Source organism: Micrasema longulum, unplaced genomic scaffold (assembly GCF_059751315.1).
Source record: "Micrasema longulum isolate JH-2025_06_02 unplaced genomic scaffold, ASM5975131v1 h1tg000453l, whole genome shotgun sequence".
Taxonomy (NCBI): domain Eukaryota; kingdom Metazoa; phylum Arthropoda; class Insecta; order Trichoptera; family Brachycentridae; genus Micrasema; species Micrasema longulum.
In genome coordinates this window covers 1628841-1641037 of record NW_028277652.1, presented here as the reverse complement: position 1 = coordinate 1641037, position 12197 = coordinate 1628841, and the positions used below count along the sequence as shown (strand labels likewise).

The 12197-nt window shown below is 30.8% G+C and overlaps 1 protein-coding gene across 3 annotated transcripts in view; it reads right to left on the bottom strand.

The window, feature by feature from the left end:
• The window catches only part of LOC148281489 (uncharacterized), a 163909-nt gene that overhangs the window by 69159 nt on the left and 82553 nt on the right, over positions 1-12197 (bottom strand). For 2 of the 3 annotated variants that reach the window (XM_088226634.1, XM_088226635.1), the window contains one exon: positions 4475-4536. The exons of the other annotated variant lie outside the window; for it this stretch is intronic. The gene's annotated coding sequence lies outside the window, so the exon portion shown is untranslated. The remainder of the gene's footprint in view (positions 1-4474; positions 4537-12197) is intronic. 3 annotated transcript variants of the gene reach the window in all.

The window sequence follows — 12197 nt, the reverse complement described above, 5'->3', positions numbered from 1 at the left end:
TTATATTCCGTTTTGGTACTCCATAAATTTAATAATAATAGGTAATTTGTGGAGCGATCATTTTGTAACATGTTGATATGTTTATCAGGAAACTTAAGACAGTGCCAGTGGTTTCAGTAACTCGAAAATGAAAAATGCAATGATGATATCTAACCTCCGCCGAGGAGTGGCGTCACAAATATAATCATTTATATTTTAGAAAGCCATGTAAAAGTACAGATCATAATTTTTTTTAAATAAAAAGTCATTGTTAAGAGTTTTACTAAGCTTAGACATCCATTATAAACCCTTCTTAATAAAAATGGTACTATTCTCTGTTAATATTGATAAAACTCTTTCTACTAAATTGTGATTTTTCTACTTTCTACTAAAAAATTCTAGTTCGATGTCAGTCAAAAATTAGCATAAATTGTAGTTTTTCCCGGTATCGTGATTGTCAAAGTATGAATGACTTAACTCATAATAATATGTTTTCAACAGCCCAGAGGTCCATTGCACAATAAGTAATTATGTATGCAGTAATTGTAGTATGTATATGGACAAATCACCGATGTTAGTGGATATTGAAGAACATTTTTGAACCTTGTTGCTTCCTACATCGTAATTACGGTACAATTAAATATATATTTATGAAATTTATCCCAAGGCAATAAGGAATGGTTTATGGTCGAAAATTAATCATAATTGTTATATTAATTTTACAAATAGCATCATCAGAATGCCAATAGATTGTACCTACAGGCCAAATAAAATGAACGATAGAGATCATGATTATTTTTTTCTAAGCGACCCACAAATTTATTTCGGATCTTTATATAATATTTGCAAATTATTATAGAATAATAAAATGAGCTTCACAATTATTTATATTTTATGATGGTAAATTTAATTTTACATTACTTGATAAAACAAATAAATAAAATTTTATTCACTTGGAGAGAAATAAGGGATGGAATAACAGATGATATTATGTAAAAAAAACAAGTTTTCCACGGCGGCAAAACATAATTAAAAAACTAACCAGGAATTTCGTTACGAAAATTATAAAAATATAATCCATAGATTAAATAATATAATAAGAATCACGAGGGAAGAATTATCTTTTACCGCCAAATATAAACTCTTTTTTTTTTTTTTCACATAATAATTTTACCTATTCGGATTGGCAATAGTTTATTTCCGACTAGGATTCATATTAAAGTGCGAATCAAATTGAATTTGTTTTGAATGTTTGAGAATATTATGAAAATATCTTCGAATTGATGTTTTCTAGGACTAAATATTTATATAAAAAATAACCTCCGGTACTCACTCGAGGTTTCGATTATACGTTTATCCCCCGCTTTGGTATTTATGATATCTCTCGAGTGAGCTTTTAGCTTGTACAAAGAGTGAGAAAATCCTTTCCTCGAGTACATGAAAAGCTCTCATGAATAAAGTTCCATGAAAGACGCGAGGCAAGCTGTCTTGAAAAGCTTTTCTTTCGTCGAGAAAATCCGCCTTCTATCTTTCCTTTCATCGAGGAAAACACATTTAGGAAGAAAATACTTGATTTTCATGCCGGTCGAAATGTATGTAATATTTTTGGATTTGATAGCTGATTCAAAATAAGGCTTATTCCACTGTTTTCAGTAACATTAGTGAGGTGCAACTTTACCCTTAACTTATGCATATCTTCTGGGCGTTAATTTAATTAGCTTCTGTCGTATTTTTACTGGTTTCTTGTTGCATTTATTTTTTATATTCTGTAGGACGTGCGAATTGAAGAATTATTTTTTCCAGAAGTACTTTGAATAAATAATGTTAGTTTATAGAGAATGCGCATCTTGAACATATACCTTTTAATATTTCACCGTTTTTGCTTGTATATGTAATTTTTAATACTATTTAAATGTTATTTGTGTTTTTTTCTTTTTATATACTTTTTTTGGCTTGTATACATAATTTCAATTTTTTCAACGTTTTTTGATAAAAAAATTAACCTGTATTGGGTGTGCGCATATTTTGTTAATTAAAAAAAATGATTTTATTTTGTACTAGTTCAGTATGTATATATATGTACATCCATGTAATTTTTAAACTTTTTCAATTTTCTTTCCCAGATTGCATAATGTAAACATTATTTTGAATTTATTTCCATGCCTAGTATTCTGTTTATTCTGTTATTTTCAAGTATTTTTCATACCCTTTTTAATTTGTAATATATCATAATTTTAATTTTTCTGCTTTTGTTAAATAATATTATAGTTTAAAATTTAAAAACGTCTCTAAAAAAATTATTATCTGTATGTCCCTAAATGAGTTTTTTTTTAAAAAACTCCTTGGGAATATTGTATATAATTATGTATAATATGTTTTCAATATAATAAAAAAAAAATAAAAAAAAGTAATTCACTTGAATAAGTGCATTTTTTTCGTTATTCTTATTTCACATCATTCCATAAATTCTCATTGGGGTTGAGATCTGGATTGCACGATGGCCAATCGACCACTGTGACTGAATTATCCTTGAACCAATAGTTTGTTGATCGTGACGCATGTTTCGGGCCATTGCCTTGACGAAATATCCAAATTACTGGTAATTTTTTTTTAGCAAAATGGTAACAACTCTTTTCAAAATGCTGGTCTCGCTTATTTGGTGGATTGGTCCTACTTCATGTCACGACATACTGCCCCACACCATAACAACCCCCTCCTTTTACCGTTCTGATTGTACCTTGAGGATAAAATTCTTCGATGAGGAATGATATTTCCACAAGTTTTGTGATTTTTAGCTAACTATGTTGAATTAAATATGTTTTAATTCCAGAGATCCTTGTCTGTCCTGTGCTGAATTAAAATATAAACAAATCGAAATAAAAAATAAATAATAATAATATGCATTTGATGACATTTGTCTCAAGTTATGAAAATTATGTACGAATATATCCAATGTAAATATGCTTTCTTTATCGTCGGTTGCATACACATCATGTGTAACAAAAAAGGCAAAAAATTATTTGACTTGTGAATAATTCATGTAATATGTTTATAATGCAAACTAATTCAATTTTTGTTATCTTTCAATGTAATTAAAATATTGAATAATGAGAACATTTTGCGCAAACGAAGAAAACGACTTCATGGCAAATCACGCCTAGGTCATCAGCATACAATTTTTAAATGCGAATACTATTTCACGAATAATAAAAATGTTTTAAAACAAAAACATGGTTTGAAGAAATAAATACAATAGAAAACAATAAACACAATAGAAATTTAGCAAAATAAATTTGGTCACGACCGTCAGCCAAGAGACGAATAGACCTTGTCCGTAAAAAATATTAAAAGTAGATACACATGTACGGATTTAACAAAAAATGTTAAAATACTGATAAAATAGTTTCAGATTTATTTATTATTTATGTCATTAGAAAAAGAGGAAAGTTTGAACCTATATTTAAAATGAGTTGTGTTGAAACTTTCAACAGCTCGTTATATATTGTATGAGTAAATCGGAATTTTATAGTGCAAAAAAAATTATGTCAGGGTTGGTGACACTTTAAGTCAATTCGTTTGTTAGATAAATCGGTGGTTTCGGCGATCCTGCAACATCGTCAGACATTAAAAATTAAGTGTGTTTGGGGAGGGCGGTTATTTTTATGCAGAAAGTAATATTTGATTAAATATTTTTCAACAATGTTGTCGAGTTTGTCCAAATGCTTGCAGACTGGCTAAATTTCCTCCCTAGGGAGTTATTCTACTTCCATATTCCCTTCTCAAAAATGTTTTACCTCTCTGTTGAAATAAATTTAAATATTTTTATTTACATATATTTCATATGGTTATATTTCCTATGCATATTTTAAGGGTTTTGAAAAGGTGAATTATAAAATATTAGAAATGTGACGGAATTGCAGAAGCATGTTATAAGAAGTTATTGATATTTTGAAAAATCAATAAAACAAGTCTTCTATTTTTTGAATCCTAAATTTTTTCATTATTCTAGAAGGTTCGTTGTATCACGTAATTTTTTTTAACGAAGTTTTATTTATAACTGTCAAAAAAAAAAAAATAGTACAGCAATTCTATAAAAAAATGTTTTTCTAGTAACTCTTGAATCCGTAAAAAACATGATCTATCCGGATAGACTGGGGAAAACTTGAATGTTGTTTTTTTAATCAAATGTCCTGTTTATAATATCTTATTATTTAAACGAAATTAAGGAAATTAGAACTTTTATGTCAACAATTCATTACGTATCACACAGAAGAATTTGACTTTGATGTTATCTTTTAATTATATTCATAAACTTTGAAGGTCAAACATGTGACATTAAACAAAAGAATTGCCAGGTCAATAAACAAAAAAACCTGAATCGTAATATACCACATTAATTAATGATTCGCTCATTTTTATAAATGATGATTAAATTTATGACTGAAACATCTTATAATTTATTTAAAATATTTGAGGAAATAATTTTAATATCTACCTGTTATGATCTAAGATACAGGTGCTTCATTCGTTGTCCACATTCTGTGATGTTGATGTCACCTGTAAAAAAAACTGATGTTTAGTATAAAAGTGAATGTTTGTTCTGCAAGTTCTAGGACCAACTATCGCATGCACTCGCCTATCCCTAGGCTCCATAGATATGGCAATCAGTGTGAGGACAAGGCTCATATATTTGTTTCTGGACTTGATAGTTATAAGACGAGTCTGATTTATTTTTTCTCTCGCAATATTATTTGTAAACTTTTCTTTATATTTAAAAATGTTTTTCCTTTTTTGTTTTTTCATATTTATGTATTTATTTCGTTAATATTTTTGGTTGCCTTTGTGTATTTACCTACTTGTTACTATTGTTATTGTTATGAAATTTTATAATTATAATTAATGTATTTATATATGTATTTTTTTTTTCATATTTATGTTCAATATATGTTAAAGGCAATTTATGCCGTTTATGTAAAAATAAATAAATAAAAAGAAAAAAAAAAATTTAATGTTTTTATTATTTACAAAAAATGCACCATACAGGGTCGTGCTATGAACGGCACCATAATAGGGCGACATAAGCAGCGAAATAAAAATATTATTTGAGCCATTGAACGGGGAAAATTAATGGTTTTTATAAAAATGTATTTGCTTATCCATTAAACCATACGTTTTGTGATTTTGAAAATCCCCACCGAAACTCCAAAATTTCAAATCGGTGAGTTCTTCTGACATTTAAAAGAAAAGCCCAGTACAATTTTTTTTCCGAAAATCGGAATTGTGTTGCCGGTTTCCGCAACAAAATAACAACCCTATTCACACAAACCTTTGACGTTTTAAAGTAGTTTATTTTTATTGATTTTTTCATATATTTTCGATAAACTTCAAACTTAAATTCTCGAATTTTTATTGTGTGTAAGAAAAACATTTTTGTAGCACAGAACTTTCTTACTAAACATTTTCACGTAACGTTATTGGTATTTTTTTTTATTACTATGTTTAACTTCTATAGCGCCATTTTCGTAATAAAATACCTCAAGGGCGGATGTACTATTCCGATATAAATGTATACGATTTATGATGTAAAAAGTCCCTGTTGTGGGTCCGGGAATTTTTTTACGCTCCCTGAAGCTAGTGGAGAAAAAAATCAAAATTAAAATAAATAAAACATTGCATACTAATTAACAATGACATGTAACAGTCGGCGACAGCTGACTGTTATTATTTTTAAAGACAGATTCTTCACTATTCAATTTCAATCGCCTACTAATATAAATTTTCGCGTAGATATTTTATATATCTGTAAATATAAGATGGTTTTCGTAGCATTATTTTGAGTAACAGATTCTTCTATATTATATTTTTATTGCTCCGAATAGCAAAAAAAATCGTAAGGCTCAAAGAGGCGATATTTATAGATGCCCGATATCCAAATCAACCGAGGCCTATAGGGTCAATCAACTGAGGCCAATAGGGCAGATAAAACGATGCCTGGAAGGCGATAACATGAGGCCTGAAGGGCCGAATCTTCTAACAAAAGGTTAAAACTGTTGCATTACGCGTATTACTGTATGCATGTATTTGTAAATGCAGTGACGAAATAATAATTATTTTATGTGAAAAATGCCCAAAGCGATTTAGGCATATTAATATTCAAAAGATTTAGTTCGATGTAATTACCTCATGAGAAACGGTAAAAACCGCATAATATCTTCTCTATGTATACTGTTAGGCCTCGAACATTAATTTGTCGCGCCCGCCACAGGCCTCGTACTATGGCCATGTGTGGCGTTTTTCATACGTTTTCGTATGTTTGAAATTAACGCGCCCGCTGTCGCCACCGCATTAGGCCCGCACTATGGACGCGCCCTTTGGCAACCGTGATCATGCGAATCCATCGAAATATTTGCATTACCATAATACAAATGATAATAATTTAATTATTGTTTTTTCAGTATTGATTGCTACACTCGGTGACCATAAAATATGCGTAAACAAGTAGACATGTATGAGTTTTATTCACTTGTGTATTTACAATAATAATTACTCAAGTGCAGCGTTACGGATAGCGGGATTTATGTAGGCACTAATTTTAATATCAAATTTATTTCATCATTTGCCGCTTGAATTCAAATATAAATAATAACACAACATGAACAGTTAAGCCGATATCCCAAAGGTCGGTCCAAATCCACACAACACTGTAAAATTACGGTGGATTGATTTTAATTGAACATTTCTTTTATTCATTTGTTTAGTGGATACTCACAGTCAAAACTCCTGAAAATTATAGTGTACTGGTAAGTACGTTTGCCTGACTCTCAATAAAAAAAACAGAATAAAAAAACTATTACAATAGGATAAATTATACAATCATCGGCATTTAGTTTTTCGGAACCTTTTAATTTGAGTGTAAAAGATCAAATTGTTTGACATCAGTTTTGTGGAGTTATTTATAACTCAAGTACACTTTTTGTGATAAATATAATGCATGTAGTCTACCACCAGAGTGCAGCATAATCGTACTATAGATAGTTTTATTGCCTGCTGCAGTGCTGATTTTGAATCCGATGATGATGATGATGGTTGTGTTTTTCGTAAGGAACGAGATAAAACTTTCTATCATGATCTAAATCAGAACTGAGCATCATGTTGTTCGTATTTATTTCAATTTATTTTTGTCAATTGTAGAAAATTAAACTATTTAACCACTTTTGTTTAACCCACATTTGGGCTTGGTACTGAATATATGTTAACAAAATAACGCAGAGCGTTCAACGGTATTGGGTGGCGATATTTTTTTATAGAAATTGTAATCCGAGCATTAAAAATAGATATAAAAACGTTATTTTCATTAGAATATCATTAACGTATCTAATTGAATACGTACTTAAATAATATATCGAATCTTAAAGTGCCGACAACTGTATATTTTCTCCAAAACAAAAATAAATCCACAGTAATTTAACGGCCTCGTGACGATTTTTAGACCCATTTCAAACGCACCGTCCAAATCCACGCGGCACTGTAAAATTAGGGTGGATTGACATTTATTTTGTATTTTTCTACATTAATTAAAAATTTATTAAACGGCTACTCCCAGGTAACAAAAAAATGTAATCGAGTAGAGACTAGTCGGTCTTATGGTGTACTGGATATTGCGTTTGCCTGGCGGCCTCCGTGGTGTAGTGGTCAAGACGCTTGACTCACAGACGGAAGGTTCCGGGTTCGATTCCCGGTGAGAAAACAAAAATTAAAAATGTGATTTTTCTCAAGCCTGGGTGTTCTGTGATGTAATTCACCGTTGTAATTGGGCCTCCTGGCCTGTTGTGGTGCAAAAATAAATAAAATAAAAAAAATAAATAAAAAATAAAATCGATAAAAGAGAGAAAAAAAAATATCATACAATAAATATTTCCCATGGTGTGAGATGAGTCTTAGAGAATCGATCAATATAACTAAATGTTAATCAATATTTGTAAATAACAATTAATAGACTTTTCTATGTCTACCGGTTTCGAGACGTACCCGTCTCTTCGTCAGGACACCAATTAAACCAACACGCAAAGCCGACTATACTCCTTCACCATAGTTGTTGCACAAAAATATAAAACCAACACAACATGCATTTTAATAAGCACATGCACCGATAAGGACAAACATGCACCGATTAAATTATGAAAATATTATGTTATTCGAGAATTAATGAAAAAAGTAGAGGGGATGGAGAGGGGGGGTAAGCTTAATAGGTTTAATAAGGTGACCATTACAGTGGAACATCGTATAAAGGACTATATTCAAAGTTTGTTTGATTACACAGGCCAACAAAATGAAAAAAAAAATTTGGTGCCAGAAATCTAACATCTGATTTTAGATGTTTTTAATGTGTTGATTCCAAAAATGCCACCAGATTTTTTCTATCAGCTCTAGTTTTTGAGATACACGTTACAGGTAAAATGATATAGTTTTTTCTGATAAAGGACAACAAATAAAGAGATAAATATGTACTTAATCGTCAAAATAGAAATTTCCCAGAATCTAATTAGCCAAATGGATACCTGGAATTGTCCCTGACCCAATGTTCCTATACTAGGAACTACTCAATACAATGCTCTTAATTACTTTTATACCTGTAATTGCCTATGACCCGATCCTTCTATACCTGCTTGGCTGTACTTGATTTAGTATATTACTGAGTTTTCCCAAGTAAAGTTGTGCTATCATTTTGTGTAAATTTTGGTCATTTTGTAGTATCAAGACACTAAACTGAAACAATGGCATCCACAAGCAGACGTACCTGTGTAAATCATCCCGATGTTTTTTGTTATGTGTGTGGTGAATACACTTTGAAAGAGAGCAGAAAAACGATTTCTGACTTTGTGAAAAGAGCTTATCTTGCCTATTTTGGCGTTCATTTAGGAGATCAAGATAAATCTTGGGCCCCACATTTCATATGTAAAACATGTGTTGAACATTTGCGACAGTGGACAACTGGAAAGAGGAAGTGCCTAAAGTTTGGTGTACCAATGGTTTGGAGAGAACCGCGGAACCATCATGACGACTGCTATTTTTGTCTCGTTAATATTAAAGGCATAAATAGAAACAATAGACACAAATGGACATATCCTGATCTAGATTCTGCAAGAAGGCCTGTAGTGCATTCGGAAGAAATACCCGTTCCATCATTCAGCAGTCTACCCGAACTGACAGAAGATGATACAGAAACATCAACGTCTGACGAAGTTATAAGAATTCAATCAGAAAACGACAGCGATTTTGAAGCAGATTTAGCAACTCCGCAGTGTTTCAATCAAGAAGAACTAAACGATCTTATAAGAGACCTGAATCTCTCAAAGGAATCCGCTGAATTACTTGCATCCAGATTAAAAGAAAAAAATCTACTTTGTCGAGGTACTAATATTACATTTTATCGTAAAAGAGATAAGGATCTGCTGCCTTTTTTCACTCAGGAAAATGACTTGGTATTCTGTAACAATATAAAAGGGCTCTTAGAAAAAATGGGTTTGCCTGAATACACTCCAGATGATTGGCGCCTTTTTATTGACAGTTCAAAACGTAGTTTAAAATGTGTTCTTTTACATAACGGTAACAAATATGGCTCAATTCCTATTGGTCATTCTACTACCATGAAGGAAGAATATGAAACAATAGCATTAGTTTTGAGAAAAATTAAATACGAAGAACATCAGTGGTCAATTTGTGTTGATTTGAAAATGATTAACTTCCTCCTTGGACAGCAGAGTGGTTATACAAAATATCCTTGTTTTTTGTGCCTTTGGGACAGCAGAGCTAAAAATAAGCACTGGGTTAACAAAAATTGGCCTTCAAGAGATGTCATGATTCAAGGAATACAAAACGTGATCAACGAACCTTTGGTTTCAAGAGAAAAAATCTTACTTCCGCCCTTGCATATCAAGCTAGGCCTAATAAAGCAATTTGTGAAGGCCTTAAATCGAGATGGAAATTGTTTTGGGTATTTGTCACGTAAATTTCCTGGCATTAGCACGGAAAAACTAAATGCTGGTATATTTGATGGTCCTCAAATAAGGCAACTTGTTAAAGATCCACAATTCACCACATCAATGAACGAGACTGAATCTAACGCTTGGAGTTCATTTGTTCAAGTAGTACAAAATTTTCTTGGCAATCATAAAGCAGAGAATTACGTAGAATTAGTGGAAACTATGCTTTCAAATTTTAATATTCTCGGCTGTAACATGAGTATAAAAGTTCACTACCTCAACAGCCACCTAGATCGTTTTCCAGAAAACTTAGGTGATTGTAGTGAAGAACAGGGGGAAACATTCCACCAGGATATTAAAACTATGGAAGATCGTTATCAAGGACGATGGGATAGCCACATGATGGCGGACTACTGCTGGAGCCTTCAGCGAGACTGCCCTAGTAAACTCCACTCTAGAAAATCGTATAAAAGAAATTTTTTATGTGATTAGTGACAAATGTAATTATGTTAATTAAGTTTTTGCAATAAATACTTAAATCCATGTGTCTTTGTTTTTTTCAACTGTCAATAGTAATATTATATATTATAACAGTTATAAAGTAAATTATATACACAATTTTTTAAAAAATCTCAAAAACTAGATCTGATAGACAAAATCTGAGAACTTTTTTACATTCTGCATCCAAAAATTACTCAGGAACAGTTAAAAAATCGCAGGCACCAAAATGTGTGTTGGCCTGTGTTATTGATCATAGGAACATTTTTTTTTCTAATGTGAAATATTTTCATTTTATTTACTTTTAACCCTTTATTATTTGTATGTAAGATTTTAACTCATGAATTTTTACAAAAGTCATGATTTAAATTGATTAGGTGATTTGCGAATTCAGAGCAATTATTATTGTGAAGACACCTCATATGTTTTTTAACACAAATATTAAAATTTCTTGATGTTCTTCCAACGTAAACTTAATGACAAGAATTGCATTTTTATTGGTAAACACATGAAATATTTAATAAAGTATTTTTATCTTTATTTTTAAGCAATAATTTACCAATATTGTTATTTGTATAAAAAACAGGTTTGATATTATTTGGTAAAAATTTTGATACATTTGTGGATATAGTATTTACATAAAGAATTCTTTTCCATTTATTATCATTTTTAGTATTATTATAATTACTGCTGACAAGATAAAAAAAATGTTTGATTGATTCTTTTCTTTGGTTTTCTATTTAAAACGGTATTTATCAAATAAATTGTATATTTATTTTTAAGAGCATTTTTTTATTAAATTTAATTCATTTTCGAAGTTAAGTTTAGAAAGAGAAACATTTATTAAACGATGTAACATTGAATAGATGCGGAATGTTTTTGGGAAGTAGGGTGGTTGGATGAGTTATCAATGACGGTATCCGTGTAAGTTGGTTTTCGGAAAATGTTAAATTCTATTTGATTATTGATGTTCGTTAATGTCAACCACAAAGTAAATGCTTTAAATCGGTCTCGGGTTCGATTCCCAGCATAGTTGACATGAAATATTTATTTTAAAAAATACGTTGTGAAACAAGAAAATTTTACAGGCCCTGGACAGGCACCGGAAGCGTTAGACTGATCATCTTACTTTCATGTAACAAAAACGGTCAAGCTACGCTGCGATTGGTATACGAATGCAGAACCCTATGCACCATTAGATGGGAAAAGAAATGATTATAATTAATGACGTCGGTTTTATATTTTTGTTTATACTATGCCCAGCTAAGTAAAAAATAAAATCGATTTGTTTTTTTTAAGCCAACAAGTTCTGTTCCTCAAATATAATATGTTTATTTATTTATTTATATATACGCCCAATGGGCATTTTTAAGGACATATTTATACATAGAAAATTATTAAAAAGGAAAGTAGAAAAACACAGCGGTATATAGTAGACTTGGTGGGAGTGGGAGCGGGAGAGAGGTATGTACTCTTGTAAAGAAAAAAATAAGAAAAAACAGAAATCAGATCAGCAAGGAAAAAACACTAATCTCCTGTAAAATTTGCAATTTAGCAGATACGACTTTTAGCCTCAGCAGGTCTGTATATGGTGGGATTTGCATGTTAGTGTAATTAGTGTCCTAACGAAGAGACGAGTACGTCTAGAAACAGGTAGTCATAAAAAAGTCAATATGTGGTTATCAAAAAATTCTTGACGAACATTTTTTAAACGAAATTAAGCACTTTTTTAAGAAA